This window comes from Octopus bimaculoides, chromosome 9, assembly GCF_001194135.2.
Source record: "Octopus bimaculoides isolate UCB-OBI-ISO-001 chromosome 9, ASM119413v2, whole genome shotgun sequence".
NCBI lineage: Eukaryota > Metazoa > Mollusca > Cephalopoda > Octopoda > Octopodidae > Octopus > Octopus bimaculoides.
This window is the reverse complement of record NC_068989.1, coordinates 68631176-68631762: the sequence shown is the minus strand read 5'-3', so window position 1 is coordinate 68631762 and position 587 is coordinate 68631176.

Here is a 587-nt window from a genome sequence, read left to right as displayed (position 1 = left end):
TATATATTTATATATATATTTATATATATATTTATATATATATTTATATATATATTTATATATATATTTATATATATATTTATATATATATATACACACGATGTGCTTCTTTCAATTTCTATTCACAAGGCTTTGGTCGACCCGACGCTATATTAGAAGACACGCTACCCTGTTCTTGAAAAGAACGGCCTAACTTACTTTAACCGTTTCATCTGGACTTGTCACTGGTCACACATCTATGACGTCATGCACATATTACTAATAAATATGGTTATTACTTAAGTTACGCCCATCTTGAAATAGCTGGCGAAATAAGATATTATATAGCTCTTTTTCTTTTTTTTCTGTAATCTGGGTTTTTGTAATCTGTCTCAAGCTTAAATATGTTTATCTCCCTTACTACCTCTATTACAGCTCGATTAGAATTGCTCTTATAGCCACATTCGATGTCGAGACGCTGGTTCTGGGTGAAGAAGTTTATGTTCCCATTCAATTGAACGCTGTTGTGTTACCAGTATTGGGTTCATTTTGCTCTTTCCGTGTCCCTCTTTCCCCGTCTGTATATATATATATATATATATATATAT